The sequence below is a fragment of the Rousettus aegyptiacus genome, unplaced genomic scaffold, assembly GCF_014176215.1.
Source record: "Rousettus aegyptiacus isolate mRouAeg1 unplaced genomic scaffold, mRouAeg1.p scaffold_m13_p_12, whole genome shotgun sequence".
Taxonomy (NCBI): domain Eukaryota; kingdom Metazoa; phylum Chordata; class Mammalia; order Chiroptera; family Pteropodidae; genus Rousettus; species Rousettus aegyptiacus.
This window is the reverse complement of record NW_023416287.1, coordinates 50,582,230-50,598,254: the sequence shown is the minus strand read 5'-3', so window position 1 is coordinate 50,598,254 and position 16,025 is coordinate 50,582,230. Positions and strand designations below refer to the sequence as shown.

The 16,025-nt window shown below is 34.9% G+C and overlaps 1 protein-coding gene across 6 annotated transcripts in view; it reads left to right on the top strand.

Moving 5' to 3' along the window:
• ARHGAP28 (Rho GTPase activating protein 28) overlaps positions 1-16,025 on the top strand; it is a 202,496-nt gene that overhangs the window by 30,451 nt on the left and 156,020 nt on the right. The window lies entirely within an intron of this gene.

The following is a 16,025-nucleotide window of genomic DNA, read 5'->3' as shown; positions in this document are numbered from 1 at the left end:
GGTGATAATAGTCACATGCCTCATTTTTACCAGATTCACCCTTTGAAGTATTAGAAAAAGTTTAGAAAATTGTTTAAAACATGCAGAAAGTGAAAAAATTAAAATACATTATGCTAAATCCTCCAGTACTATTAAAATCTTCTTTAGTAACTTCATGCCACCTGAGCTAAAACATAGATGGAGAGCTTCTCCAAAAAGTAAATCTCAGTAGACTTTTTAAAGCAATTTCATTTCTAGATTTTAAAAAACTTTCAATTGTATAAATACATTGGTCTTATTATTTTGTTATTGCTAATGTTGATTCTGTTCTGTAAATGTAGTTATAATTTATTTCCTTTGGGTCAGAAGAGGTCTATTAGCTATCACACTATGTGCGTTTTAGATTTAATAAATCAGGGTTCTTTGTTAAATTATTCTGTCAGTATCAAGGCTAATGAGACTTGCATTGATTAAACCAAAAGTGTTAGACTCTTAGGAAGTTTCTATGGGTAGGCAAAGATATTACAGTAATAAGTGAGATGGTTTGATATCAGACACATTTAGAAGAAGTTTTATTTGATTTAATGTGGCTATTTGGCTGCTGCGGATCCATTGATCAGTAATTTTTTTTTCCAAGTGGAGAATCTGAGTTTGAGTGTTGTGCTTTTTTGGTTGTTTATTTTCAGTCATTTATTTTTTTCTTGTACTTTTATCTTTAGTTATGTGATAATGATGATATGTTTTCTAATTTAATTGACTTGTGTGTGAGGCTTCCAATAGATTGTGACTTTTTTTCAAGCAATATCCTTTTGGCTGGTATCTATGAGAAGAACATACATTATCTTGAGATCTGTTTTAGGCATGGCTAACAGAGAAAATATCGTTTCTTTCAAAAAGAGCAAATTGAGTGAAATCTAATTTTTATATATAGATAATGATAAAATAATATTTTTCTTTCAGCTATTTAGGGGCCATGCACACTATTTTAAAGGCTACTTGAAGAAACAAGCTTGTATTTGTCTTTAGGGCGTTTTCTAAGTATAATCATTGACTATAATTACTTAGATTATGGGAAACTAAATAGATTTAAGTGGTTTGATGAGAAGCAGGGGCTAGGTTTGTGCATTTTAAAATGCTTCTGGTATAGCTGGCCTGTCTATAACTCCCAACAGCTGTCTAGGAGCAATAGCCAGATTGTGCCATTTGGACTATGTGAAACTGCATTGGTTTCCAAAGCAAACTAGAGAAGTTCCATTAACTCAGCATGTGGTCTTGTGGAATGATAATACATGAGAGCAGAAGAGTTGGGCCTCATGTTTTACCATATAGTTGCCAATTAGATTTATGTTGCTCCAAGTTTGTATCTTTGGTGACTGACCTGCACCCTCTCTGTAGGGACTTTTGTGTCACTCACCCTCTGATGCAGGAGATAAATGACCCTCCTCCCCTGCAACTAAATCAAGAGAGAATAGAGAATAGCTTAATTCCTTGGTTCCCAGTAACAGCAATCAAAGAGAGGTTCCTGTGTTTAGTGGAGCCAGAGGACACCATCAATCATGGGTCTGATAACAGAAATAATCAGGCCCAAGTTATTAACCTTTGACTCACTAACTACTGATCAATACTTTCTTTCAAGCCAAAGAGCAAAATTGCATTGTTCTGCTTATGAAAAAAGCACTCTCTCTTTCCATAATACCCTTTCCTTTAAATTGCTTGCATATGTGTAACATATTTGAGGAGTAGTGACCAGTATGGCACTAGGAAGCATGGACTATTGTATCTGACTTTCGAAGTATCATTCTTTAGGTCTGGGTAGTATGGGTTCAATTCAAAGCAAATCGTCTCCTTAATTTCCAATTTCTAAACCTCTACTCCATCTGACTTTATGTTCTGTTGATTTAAAAATATTATCTATTTCTCTCTTCTTTTTTCTTCTCTCTCTTTCCCTACCCGCCTCTCCCCACCCCCCGCCTTCTCTTTTCTTCACTATTATATCCCAAGTGCCTAGAGTAGTATCTGGCACATTATAGTACTTCACTAAATATTTGTTGAATAAATTAATGAATCCTTACCAAGATTATAAAATGGCCAAGGTAAAATGGTAGGGTTTTTAACAGCAGAAGGCAACCTTTTTGCATCTACTATGTGCCAGCAACACATTAAGCATTAGGGATACAAAGTCCCTGCCATGAGAATATGGCTCTTTACCTTTCAGACCAATAGTGTTTTTAGAAAAAAGAGATTGAAATAAATGGCCATATTTTAAAATTAAGAGGCTTCAGATATATATCTGGACTTCCAGCTTACCACAAAGAAAAGGAAAGAAGGAGGGAAGGAACGATGGAAGGAAGGAAGGAATGAAAGAAAAGGAAAGGGGAAGGAAGGAAAGGAAAATCAAAGGATCCTGCAACTCAGGCTGAAGCAGATTAATGGCTGCTCCATTGCACACTTTATCCTGCTACTCTTCAACATTGAAGCTGGGTGTCCATTGTAATTTATTTTAGGGCCTTCCCATTTTACTATATTAAAATAAGTAGCCAGTATAAATTGTGCTTGTCAGTTACTCAGGCCAGTATAAATTGTGCTTGTCAGTTAGATCAGATTGTGACTCTACACATCACCTACACCATTTACTACCATGTGGCCTTGGGCACCTTGCTTCAGCTACTTAGAATAGTGTCTGACACCAAGGAAAAATCAGATAGTTGTTAGCTATGTTATTACCGTTATCACTTTCAATCTCAGTTGTTGTTGCTCTAAATAGGAAAGTAAAACATTTCTGGTACCTATCCCCAAAACTTATTCATACAGGAAAGAGATTCAAGAATACTAAACATTTATTGGGAGGGAAAAAGTAATTCCTTTTTTTTTTTTTTTTTCAAATATTCTGTGCTTTACATTTTAACATGTAAAGGTAAAACAGAATGAAAGATTATAGATTCTCAGTTCTTTTAAAACAAATGTTGGAACTGTCTTCAGAATCATGTTATTTTGATAGAGGCTAAGCTTCTAGACCATTATTCAGAATCGAGAAGGAAAATGTTGACATACATACAAAATAACTTCACTTAACAAAATGAAAGGTAGCTGAAGATAAAGCTGAACATTGTTTTTCAAAGATTTTCTAAGTTATATACAAATAATATATACAGCATTTTTTGGTGAAGGTGTAGTATTAAATGGCCATGAGTATTTCTGATGTTTATCTCAGTTCGCTATGAACTTCCTGAGAAAGGACAAAAATAGAAGAGAATAACCAACTCTTCCTCAAAAACAAATATAGAAACTAACCAAGGTTATCATAGAAATTCTAATTCTACAACGATGTTAAGACTTTTGTAAAGGGGATATTGTTTCCTAATATCATAACTATTCATTATAATGAGAATGGTTTGATTAAAATGGAGTTGATTAGAAAGTAAATATTTTGTGGAAAACACTAAATTTAGTAGCTCTTAATGACATATTTGTTGGTACTTTCCTGGATTGAAATTAATTCATTAAAAAGACATTATTTCATGGTGCCAACTCTTGTTCAGTTAAGCACCTATGTAAGTTTATGCAAGTTTATAGACATATACACAGATTCTGGGACACAGTAGTTATAGTTTTCTAGAGGGCTCAGAAATAATCATGGAAATGGGATTCTTAAGAGAGAATATGATATTTATAGGTCATTCTTTATGTTATGGTTGAAACCAGTTAATGTCTCTGGTTTCTTTTTACAGTGGGGTCCCTGCTGAGTGTAGGAGCCTCCATATGTAGAGCTGTTGGAAAACATCTGGCACATTTCTTTTGATCGTGTCATTTGGCTAAATATTTAGCCAGTTGCTTTGTCCATTTTTAACCTGCTCTGTTCTCCCTGATCATTAATCCTTCATGTATCCACAAAAATTCAGATAATTTACGGTGTTATAGGATAACTTTCATGTGGATAAAGATAACTTTTTCTTAACCTTTTTTTTTTTGATATAATATTAGACTTATGGAAAACTTGAAAAAGTAGTACAGAGAGTTCCCTGTAACATTCACCCAGCTTCCCCTAATGTTAGCATTTTGTATAACCATAGTTCCATTATCAAAACTGAAAAAATAACAGTGATACAGTACTGTTAAATAAACTGTAGACTTTATCCTGGTTTCACCAGTTTTTCCACTAGCATTGGAATTTTTCTGTTGTGGAATTGAATCTGGCATCCCACATTGACTTTAGTCCTGTCTCCCAAACCTCCTCCAATCTGTGTGGCAATCCGTCTTTTTATGACCTTGGCACTTGCGGAGTACTGATTGGTTGTTTCGCAGGAAGTCTCTTGGTTTGGGTTGGTCTGATATCTTCTTATGATTAGATTAAAGTTTTGCATTTGGGGTGGGATGTCTGCAGAATGATGTCAAGTGTTTCTCAGTACATCATATCGGGGGTTCATGATGTCTCATTAATGATGATGTTAGCTGTGGTCACCTGAGTAAGGTGGTATCCGCTAGGTTTCCCTACTGTAAAACTACTTTTCCCCTGTGTAGTTAATATATATCATGGGGGGCATACTTTGTGACTATAAAATATCCTGTTTCTCCTCAAACTTTCCTTTTCTGATTTTAGCGTTCATTTATGGATCTTGCAAGTAAAATTTATTACCATGATATTCTAATGCTAATTATCTATTTTCTCAATCCTTCTACATTGATATATTTTACATACTATAATATCCACATTCTTTCTGGTTTTGTTGTTTTTACTCCTTCACCTTTAAAAAATCGACCAAATATAAAAAAGCATCAGTAGTCATTTAACCTACTGTTCTTTTCACTCTTTTGCCACAAAGTACAGTAAAATTGTTTTATCTGGTCTGAGTTCCTGAAACCTATAAAAATAAATTCCCTAGTTTTCAGTGTTCTATGATTTTTTTGGAAGCAAAGTTTTATTATAGGATTTAGAGAAAAATAATCAGAAAGCAGCTAAGTTAAATTCTGCATTAAGAGAGTGTAGTTGTTAAATCTTACTTTGCTGACAAGTATTAATTACTGAGGCTCTTAATTTTCTTAGAACTATGTTTCTACCTGATGGAAAACATTTTTCCCTTACCAGTGTTCCTGAGATGTTATTTGAACGTTTGCAAATGTATCATACTTAAAACAAACATTCTAATCTGCATGTAATAAAACCAAACTATTTGATTTCTGAAGTAATTGCAATTCTCTGTTTTCTCAATCTGTGATCTCTAGATATCATTTCCAGCAAGGAATAAAAGTAAAGTGTTATGTAGCAAAGCATGGGAAGGGAATAAAAAGTTTCTCAGAAGAAAAATTTGGAAATAAAGTTTATCCATTTGAACATTAGACTTTGTTTTTTGTTTGTTTGTTTTTAATGTCTATAAGATTTTATTTAAGTCAAATTGATGACATTGCCAGGAAGCGAGATCTCAAATGCTCCCCTTTGTTTTGTTTTTAAGCCTCTTTAGATAAAAAAAAAAATTAGTTAAAAGTGTCCTTAAATAGTACAAAACTGAACCTATTTTATAATGACTCTTATTATTAAGTCAGTATGATTTATAGTGCTGAAGTAAAGGCACCTTTTGAAATGTGTAAGTTTGTTTGCCTTAAGAGTAAATAGTTTATATCGGTGTATTGTTTTATTTATTATATAATTGAAATATTATCTGTTATTGTTATTTTCTCCCTGATTTTCAGGCAGTACTGAAAAGCCTTTGTCAGTAATCTGTTCTAATATTGTTACTTTTAACATGCTTTGTAACTTACTTTTGATTAGATAATCAAGCTCCCTAGAATTGTGTAAAGAAAATACTGTCCAGAGGACTAAAATGTGTAATCTAATGAAAGATTTTGATAGCCTTTATTTTGGTTTCTTTAAGAGTTTTTCGGTTTGCTTGTTTGATTTTAGTTACTTGCTGGGTTCTGATTACTTGAGTTAGTGAGTTTTATATAATGTATCATTCTTTATCACATGAAGTTTCATGTATCTGTTTCTTTTTGATTACTAGAGGATGTGCATCAAAATAAAAACACAAAGTTGCTTAATTCTCTAAACTGGGAACTCAAGAAAGCAATAGATTGTTTTACTATGTATTCATTTTCTTAAATATCTGGAGCTTATGACACATTCTTTGAGTATCAGATGAGTTAAATCAGCCTTCAATAAAATGAATATTTTTGATAAAACTATCCATTTGACAGGCATAGTGCCGAGTTATTCCAAAGGTCGGAGAACATATTCTAAGTGTTATTTAGAGAACCAACTGAGGTGTCTTATGTTACTTAACTGTTAAAAACTAATTAAACCTATGCATTCCATTTCTGATCCCTTAGATGAATAGATGAGGAGAGCACACAATACAAAAGACAGGTAGGAGAAACTGGAAACCAAGGACGAGAGTAACAAGTTATTAAATTGTCAAACACTTGAGATTTATTTATACTGTTTTAATAATTCTAAGTTGTGGTTCTGATTATCTTTTACATATAAGACAAATATTTATGTATTTATTTGTATATCTGTAATGCATAGGGAAGATAATTCCTTTGAAATTTCCTGTTCAGTATTCATTTATGAAAATCAATTTAGAAAACTCTGGCTAATGCATTTGCCTTTCTATAAAGGTCCATCAGTGGATTTATAGTTTTGTAGTTCTGTAGAGAAATCTGACAGGTATTTAGAAAAAAATGTTAAATGTACTAAAATGACATATTATTATAAGTAATAATATGACATTTGATCTCTTTCCTGTCACATTTCCCCGTCTTCATTATCACACTGAAAAATTGACACAGTAGCCGAAATTAACATGTCAATGGTTGGGACTAAACCCATATTTAAGTGGCAGGAGATGAAAAGCAAAACAAAAGAGAATAAACATGGTTAAAGAAGTAAGGACTAAACTTCTCTTCTGGAGATTTCCTTGACAATAGTAGCCAGAGGAATTTTCACCTGCCATAACAATGATCATTTGGTAATTAATCATGCACTATCTTGTGGTATCAACACTTGAAAACAAAGACCTAGTTTTATTGCTGGCTTACAGAGCTTGACATATATTATCTCATTTAATCCTTAACAATAGTCTTATGATACAGGAAGAAACTGAGGCGCAGAGAAGTAGCCCAAGATCACATAATGAGGTTATTATAGGGCTAGGATTTCCACCCAGTTCTGCCAGAACTGATGCTTTTAAAACCCATTATTTAAATTTGAAACATTATTTAATATATTATGATTTAGGGGTTTTCTGCCTGAATTTGGTTGTATGCTTACTGAGAACAAGGACAATATTATTGTGTCCCCCTTAGCAACCAGCAATAGCAACTTGGACATAGTAGATGTTATAAACACTCAGTTTTGGTTTAGTCTTTTCTTTTGTAATCATTTCTATTTTATTTTGAGGGAATAAGCATGGAGTAGATTAAATATAAATGAATATCAGTAGTTTTCTTGAGAAATTTTGTTATCACTTGAAGGAAATGCAGTAAGAAATTTTTTAATTTAAAAATTATATTCTTGTCCTTTGTGGAGGCTTATTTAGGTAACAATATTTTAAAATAGATAAAATATGCTATAGAAGTCATTCAACTTGACCAGGAAAGTGAGATCCAAGCAATCTGTAGCAGGAAATCTACCTGTAGCTTTTTTTGGGCAAAAGTAGGGGAGGGCAGTTTTAAATTTTTTAATACTTAGGTTTGTTTTCTTAGTAACTAGTTCTTAGAATTTTTCATTTTAGTTTTATTCATTGCTTTATTGAGCTACTAAGATAGATTTCTGTGGTTAAAAATTTTTCTCTTTGTTTCTTGCGATATGATTTATAACAAGAATTTTCAATGTAAGTTGAGGAAGCATTCCATAAGAATTAATGAGGCTTTGCTCTTTTGTCTCCCAATTTTCAGTCAAATTTTCACCTGATCTTGATTTGAAGCCAACCGAGGGACCATGCCAGGTGCTAGACCATACATTTATGAAGATCAGTTCTGTTCTAAATCTTGTTGAAGAATTTAGGGTAAGATAAGATAGGTTGTGGCAATCTAGACCCATGAACCTTCCCTAGTTTCACATAAGCCTGAGCACAGTCCTTATCCACCAGTGTGTCCTTGGAGCTGTGGATGATGCCGAACCTAGACTGGACTTCAAGGATTTCTTTATAGGAAACAATCCAGGGCCCATCATAGTCTGAACTTGAATCTTCTGGAGAGGTCACAATCAGAATAGCCTTCAGGCACCTGTATTTATTTTTTAAGGTATTCGTTTTGATAAACTTTGGATTTTACAACCCCAGAACTACAGAGTTTGGACAGTTATTTTAGTTATATATAACAGTATGGTCTGGGCTTCTCTGCTAACTCCATGGGTTTAGAAGTTTTCTATAACTATTCTTAACCAGCCAGGTGGTTTAGAATGTGTTACTAACAGGAACTAAGCATCATGAAAGATCCAAGTACTGCAAGGAACAATCTCTGTGGTACAACTGGGAAGCAACATATGGAAAAGTGTCTCGCTGGGAGACTCAGAAGGAATAATCAGCTCGTCGAACCAGGCTCTGAATTCCTTCTGCTGACCCCTGGTCACCAGCTCTTATTACCAGGGGACCGAGGCCCACAACATGGTCCAATGTGTTCTAGAAGCAGTCAGGCCAACAGCAAGGAAATCATGAAGGAGGGGAAAACTGGCTCCCTAACTGGGAAGCATTAAGAATGTGGAACTAGAGGAAAGGTGGCAATGATTATGAGAATGGCATTTCCTTAGCTTCCTGTCAAACACTATTCCAACTACCCGTGCATGTTATCTGAATAAGTATAACTTGAGTCTCAAAACATACTTGCTGCAACTTTTCATTGGCATCTTAAAGGAAAACATTTGCTGACCTCAATAGAGTAAGCAATTAAATGGGAAAAAAGCTGACTGTAAGTTTCCACAGATTCTGTTTTGAAAAACAGAGGATGCCTGGCCCCTGTGATTTTTAACATACCAAAAGTTAACTTCTCTCCCTCCTCATTTATAAAGCCCAGTGATTACAAGGTTGATTTGGCGACTGTTTTTTTGTAAAATCTGAATTGTGCTTAGTTGCAGAAAGCTTCGTTCTAGAGAACTCCCACCTCTTCCAGTTGTTGGAAGCATGTAATTGGAAAAAGCAAGCCATGCTCTGCCTGTTTAAAGCTGTGTCATCCATTGTTGGGCAATGAGTCAACACCAGCTAAAACAACATGAGTCATTGCTTAGAAGAAGCCTAAGCAAGACTGATTTTGATTATACCAATCCTAAACAAACATGATAGTCCTTTTATCCAGACCCTAAAAAAATTCATATTGTGGGAGTTAAAAAATTAGTACCAATTCTTTTTAGAGTTCATAGAAGCCCTTTACTACTCAGAAGACTTTTTTATGTCTTAAGAAGGAACTCTCTTCAGTTAATCAAGTGTTGCCAAGGTTTATTTCTCTTCTTTCTCTTCTGCTCCCCACCCCCACCCTGCTCATACTGGTTTCAGCAATATTGGGTTAAAATTGTAAAATAAAAATTGAAATTTTATAATAGTTCGCTCATTCTCTTCCGGGATCCCCCAATCTCTTTATTCTCCAAAGTATAAAAGACAGTTTTAATGGGGACGGTGATTGAGGGTAGAGAAATATTTCAGAAGGCTAATGCCATAGTTCAAGTAAAGGTGATAAGGGCCTAGACTAGGGCTGTGGGGATGTGGATGAAAGGGATAATGGATTCTCTGGGGGAAGTAAGCAATGAAGTTGGTTTGATTTGGTGATTAAATGCATACTGGGGACCTGGAAAAAAATAACTTGAGTTTCTATTTTGGAGTGGTATTATTTGAAATTGAGAATTCTGGTGGATGAGCAAATTGTAGGTGGGGAGATGAGTTTAGCATGTAAAATTCTGAGCTAAGTATATGTGCCCAGTGTATAGTTGGCTATACAAGTTAGAAACCTGGAAGGCTATTTATTCATAGGAGACTTCAACATTTGGAAGACAGTTAAAACAGGGATTGAGAAGAGCATAGAGTGTCTATGGAGACAGCGGTGAAAACAAAGACAGAAACCTTGAGCAGGAGCAACGACCATTGGTGAGGGCAGAGCATTGAGAGCTTCTGATGGAAACCGAAAGGATAGGAGCGTTCTGGAAGCCAAGGCATTAGATTCAGAAGTAGTGGATAACCATATCAAAAATAGCTAAATGAACAATATGGTAAAGATCGAAAATTGTCCACTGAATTTGTAGCATGGATAGCAGTGAAGATCTCTGCTAGAGTGTGTTCAATAGAGTTGTAGAGGTGGAAGCCAGTTTGCTGCAAGTCGAAGAGAGAATGTGAGGTAAGGAAATAGAAGCAGCACCTAGGAAATAGAAGTATCACCTAGTATACAAGCTGATCTTTTGGGAAGATGAAGAGAGAAAAGGCAGACTAAAGGGGGAAGGTTTTAAAACTTAGAAAAAAGAGCTATAAATCTAGTAAAAGTCTAGATAGAAACAATATTTCTAGAATGCAAGGCTTAAACATATTTAGTCTCTTAAAATCCATTGATAATAACATGCTTGCTTATAGGATGGAACTTTATCCCTTAGCCCCACAATAGTACGTGAGCACTGTTAGGATAAGAACATTGTTTATTTTCTTTATTGCTGAATCCTGAACTACCTTCTCCCTCCCCTGTCAAAGGGCATGACACTCAGTAGTCATAACAAATGGTTGCTGAATGAACACAGTGGAGGCTGAAATGTGGAAATGTGTCCTTTCTTGGGGTTGGGAAGCTATCAGGGAGGTCTTCCAAAATCTAAGCATCACTTCCTTTATGAAGTCTTCCCTGACTGTCTCCCACCTCAATCCAAGTTGGTCACTTTCATCTCTGTGCCTTCTCTACCTGATACATTCCTCTAGTATTGCACTTATCTCACTCTTTATCAGTAATACTGTACTTACATAGTTGACTTCTCCATAGACTAGGAATTTGTTGATACCCAGGACCATGTATTCCTGACTTAATCCAGTGCCAGGTACATATATACTTATTGAGTAAATGAACAATTAATTCATTAAATAGTAGTGAAGGGAATAATACTACTAAATATATGGTGATATTTTCATAATTTGCTATTATTTTGACCCTAGAAGTATTAGAAATCTTGGATTGGTATTCTGTTAAGAATATACTGTTCTGAGCTTACATACTACTTACTTTCTGAGAATCTCTTAAATTAGCCTTTATTCATGAGATAACATAAACTCTTGGTAATATGCTATAATGTGAAGAATAATTAATAAAAATCAAAACTGGCAACAATTAAAAATGAGTTTGACTTGACATGTAAAACTGAGAGCCTGGATAATTAATAGAAAATAAATATACCTTATGTTGTTTCAAAAATTAAATTTTGCTGAAGGGTCATTTCACTCATTAAAACAAGAATTTAAACTTAACTCTCACAATGAAAGTGAACTTAGACATACATCTGTTGAGCCTCTGTATGCCATGTACTGTATCAGGTTCTGGGGCACAAAGATGGTTAATAGTCAGTCCTTTGATGAGAATAGATGGTCTCATTAGCAGACAATTTCAGCTTCATCCAAAGTGTAGCTCCTTGAAGGCAGAAAGGATATCTTTTTCTCTGTATCCCTAGTGTTGGTCCATTGGTTCAGAGTGGACATTCAGTATTTGAATGGTTGAAAGAATGACTGAGGGAAAATGCACGAGTTGCTCTGGGAGAACAGAGAAGGTGTAACTATCACTCAGGGCTTAGGTTGGTGAGAGTGAGAAAGGAGTTAAGAAAAGTTCTGGGAGGAGTTAATCACTTAGTTAATTAAGTCTTGAGTTGGTACAGGGAATGAGAGTAGGGAGAATGTTTCTGGCAGAAGAACCAGTCTGAGGAAAAGTGACAGCAGCATGCAGTTGCAGTTGCTGGTGTGGCTGAGGCCAGGTCACTTAAGAATAGGAAGGAGAGTAGAGACCACTCATTGTGCCCTTGGGTGAAATGATTAGGATCAGACTGACCTCAGTCACATGCCGAGTTTCTTCATTTGGATAATGAAGGGACTCTATTAGTTGACGTCTAAGGTATCTTCTGACACTCAAATTCTGTTTTTCTCTATTATTAAGTTGGAAATGAAGGTAACTAACTAATCCTAGATTTTTAATCAAAACATGGTTTCAGACGTATATTCTTACTATAACACTTTTCCTCTTCTCATTCAACTTTGCTTGTTTAATTGATCTCTTGGGCACATATGCTGTCATGCACTGAGCATAAATTGTCTAGTTTTAGTGCCTTCTGTTGCTCTAAGTACAGTGTGGTTTATTTCAATTACATTACCAAAATCAGGATAATATATCAGTAATACATTTTCTTTTATCTTTTCTTTGAAGAGTATATCCTGTCCAATAAGCAGAACTATTTTTTTTAGATGATTATAAATTGATAACCCAATTAATAAGAATGTTGTGTACTGTTTAAGAATGCCACAGCATTTTACTTATTTTTTGTTCAGGTTTAGAGATAATATTTGAAAGATAAAATTTATCAATATCATATATGCTAGATTTAAGACTTCTGTTAGTATTGGTACAAAATTAGAATAAATTTAATACAGTTTAAAGTAGAGAAATGTGAGCATGTTGTTGAATATTTTCTGTATTTTTTAATCGTGCAGCAAACACCTATAATTTAAAGGGAAAAAAAAATCTACTTCACTTGTTTCCTCATTTTTTGCTTTTGAATTTTTTCAGAAAGACTCAGTTCCAAAACTGAGATAGCTGATGACATGTTGCAAGAATGTGCCTGTGAAGGAAATGGACTAGAGGCTTGATAGGAAATCCCCTGCTTTCTTTATTATTCTTTTGCTGTCACCTCACCCTATTATCCATAATGGAGGGAAACTTATATAATGGCAATGATCCTAAAGATCAAGATTTCTGAAGGCATATACCCAAACAAATCAAAAAAAAAAAATCCTTTATTTACTAAATAATAGTTACTAAATAAATTTAAAAATTGAGGCATACTCATCATATAATTAAATGCAGTTAAGTGTTCAATTAGATTTCTTTTACCCATTTACTACCATCCAAAACAAAATACAGAACATTTTTATCACCCTAGAATTTTCTTCATTTCTTTTTCTTCAGTTGCCCCCTCCTGCCAGTTAGATTTAGTGTCACCATAGATTAGTATTGTCTCTTCTTTTTTTAATGGTTCAGTCCTTTAATATTGAATATTTAAATTGCTTTACAATTTTGGATATAATACCTCAAGTTTTATGTTTCTTGTTTTTCTCACAGTGGATTTTCTCCTTAAGAAAAGTTCAAGGGAATTCATGGGTTAAAACTCATGACTATTTATATAGCCATCTGCTAAGGGGGAAAAGGACCCATTTTTATCCTTATGAGTTCTTGTAGCCAAGAATGATAGTAAGCTTCCCCAGGTAAAAACCCCTGTCCCAGCTTGTTATAGAAAGGCCTTGCATTCAGCCTGTAAGTGGGAAGTCACAGAAGGCACAGGCTTCATTGTAAGTGACATGTTGTTTCCTTAGAGGAAACCCTCTATAATACCATGTGTGAAACATCTAAATTTACAAAATATTTTTAACAGTTTGAAAAGTAGGTAAAACTTTGTGAACTCCTTTACCCACTACATGAATTTAATAAATGTTAATTTTTAAAATTAGTTTCAAGTATTGCCTCTTCTTTGAAGTCATATTAACAGAATAATACTGTAGACATTATTTTCTGTCTGCCTTCCTTTATTCAGAGTAATAGTGCCTGAGATTCAAATGCATCATTTCATCAGAGCTCAAAAGTAGGGAAACTGTATGTAGATACTTTGGTGGTTTTCCTTTATTATTTTACCTAATTGACATCCAGCTGCTCTATAAGTATTGGTTTTTCCACATAAGTGGGGCTAGGTAAGGGAGCAGGTTTAGAAGAAAAGCCATCACAATGTCAGAATCTAAAGACCATCTCTCCATGGTAGACCCAAGCAAAATTGAAATGTAAGCTGATTTATTTTTGATGCCTGCTCAATTTGCTTTGACTTCTGGAGCCCTTTCATTGTCCCTCTAGTACACCAGATAGGGATCATTTGATTCTAACCAAGGGGACTATCTGCTTTACACTTAAGATGTTTTGCCTTTCCAAAGAATATGTACAATTTTTTAATCTCTAATGGTAAAATCGTAGGCCTCATTCAGGGAACAGAGGAGAATTCTTTAGGCAGGAAGACAGGCACACATCTCAATTAATGTCATTTAGACCAGGGACTGGCAAAGTTTTTCTGCAAAAGGCCAGTAGTTTGGGCTTTGCTGGCCATATGGTCTCTGTCACAACCTGCTGTTAGTATGACAGCAGCAATAGATAAACCAATAGGTATAACTGTGTTATGATAAAACTTTATTTACAAAAACAGGCAGTGGGCTGGATGTGATCTTTGGGCCATAGAACTCAGTCCCCTGATACAGACAGTTTCCTGTTCTGCCTATTCATGAGGCTTGTATAGTAAGCCTATCATAGCAAAATACAGAGAATGAGTTCTCTAAAATATATAAAGATGAAAGGAACTGGAAGTTAACACCTGTTACAACCTCTCATTTTTTCAGTGAGGACTCTGAATCTCAGAGCAGTAGCATTTCAGGGTCATAAAGAATAAAAAGAAGAGCCCAGACAATTCAGAACTCTCAAGTCATTAACTAGGGTTCTTTGCTCTATTCAGATTGTGATGGATATAAGTCACACAGTATCTCAAATGTACTGTTGGATCGACATTTGGGTAACTGTTAGCGCACATTTTAAAAGAATAAGTAAGAGAGAGAGAGAGAGGGAAGAGGGGAGAGGAGAAAGGAGAAAGAGATAAAAGAGAGAGGAGTAATTCAGGTAGGAGCATTCTGGAAACTGAACCAAGGGTTGGCCAAGAAAGAATGAGAATTACACATTTAGCAAACAGATTAATTAGTGAAAATAAATGGTAAATTGAGTATCCAAAAAATTTGTTTTAACATTATAAATGCATGAGAGAAATAAATAAAAATTTGAACCGAGAAAATAGAGACCCAGTAAATGGATTCAGTTCATTCATCCATTTATTCTTTTTAAAAATTTCTTTTTAGCAAACATTCATCGAGTCTTCTCTTGAAGGTACTGTGAAGGATAAAAGCTAAACAAGATGGAGTTCTTGTGCTTAAGAACTTATACAGGAAACCGAGATAATTTGGAACCATGTCTTGTTTAGCTTTGTAGCCTCTGGAGAGAATACAAAGTTTTTTTTCCTTAGAGAACATGATATTCGAGTTGGGCATCATGGATATACTTTGTGATATGGGTATATTGGTATATGGATGGAGTGTGGGGCAAAGAGAGTGTAAGAAGGGACCAGTAATTTAGTTTGAATGTATTATGGATTGGTGAAGGAAGTAGTAGTAGATCTTATTACATATATTTGCAGGATTTTATCTGTGAGATAGGGTTGGCTCAGTGAAAAGTTGTCAAAGAGATATCAATTGTTCCAGCCAGAGCAATAAAAATAGATTAATAAAAGTACCTCACTTTGGTAGGGTGTCTTCAACTCTTCATAGATTTGATTAGTCTATTAAAATGTAAAGCATTAATTTTTAAAGACTCAGACTCAAGCAAAAACTTAATTCTTTTGGAACTTTCAAATGAGAGTTTATGGTCTCCCCTACCGCTTCCTCCCCGCCCCCCCCCCAAAATCAAATAACTGGTACAAACTAGCTTATACTTTGGGAATGCTGGCTTAACGGTAATTGTAAACATATGCTGGAATCCTAGTGGTTCAGCAAAAGTCCCAGTCTTCAGAATTCACATTTAGCAAAGACATACATAGCTCTTCCCCTAGTTAACTTGGCCTGCGGTTGCATGACACAACTGGTATGGTGGATGACAGAGTTTTCCTAGTGTGTGCACCAGAGGAACACAGGGCAGGCAAAGGGAGAAGACTAACTCAACACTGATGAAACCCTGACCCTCACAGGCATTTTGGTAATTCCATGAAGGCAAGAATGTTACTAATAACAGAGCAGATTGTGGAGGTCATCTCAAATTTG